The sequence below is a fragment of the Bombus impatiens genome, unplaced genomic scaffold (genome assembly GCF_000188095.3).
Source record: "Bombus impatiens unplaced genomic scaffold, BIMP_2.2 scf_0318, whole genome shotgun sequence".
In the NCBI taxonomy this organism is placed as follows: Eukaryota; Metazoa; Arthropoda; class Insecta; order Hymenoptera; family Apidae; genus Bombus; species Bombus impatiens.
This window is the reverse complement of record NT_176737.1, coordinates 630006-630314: the sequence shown is the minus strand read 5'-3', so window position 1 is coordinate 630314 and position 309 is coordinate 630006. Positions and strand designations below refer to the sequence as shown.

The 309-nt window shown below is 57.9% G+C and overlaps 1 long non-coding RNA gene across 1 annotated transcript in view; it reads right to left on the bottom strand.

Moving 5' to 3' along the window:
- Positions 1-309, bottom strand: part of LOC117151616 — a 46576-nt gene that overhangs the window by 1080 nt on the left and 45187 nt on the right. The gene's annotated exons all lie outside the window — the stretch shown is intronic.

Genomic DNA, 309 nt, shown 5'->3' with positions numbered 1-309 from the left:
CTTTGCCCCCCCCCCGCCATCCTCTATGAACCCCCTCAGGCCGCTAATCCCGCTGTTCACCCTCTTCTTCCTTTCCTACCTTGTCTCCTTCCGTGTCGACTAACGTGGAACAGACAGAGCCGAGAGTAAAGTCGCGAGCAGAGGGACGCGAGTGGAGAAGGGACGAAAGCAGGCGGCTCGGTAACCGTGACGCGATGGGGATGACGACGATGGAGAGCGAAAGAGAGGTAACCGAGCCAGCTCTCGGTGAAGAAAGAGCAGGCCGAAAAGCGCTACGGTTATACGATGTTCTCGATCGTGAAGCGGAGA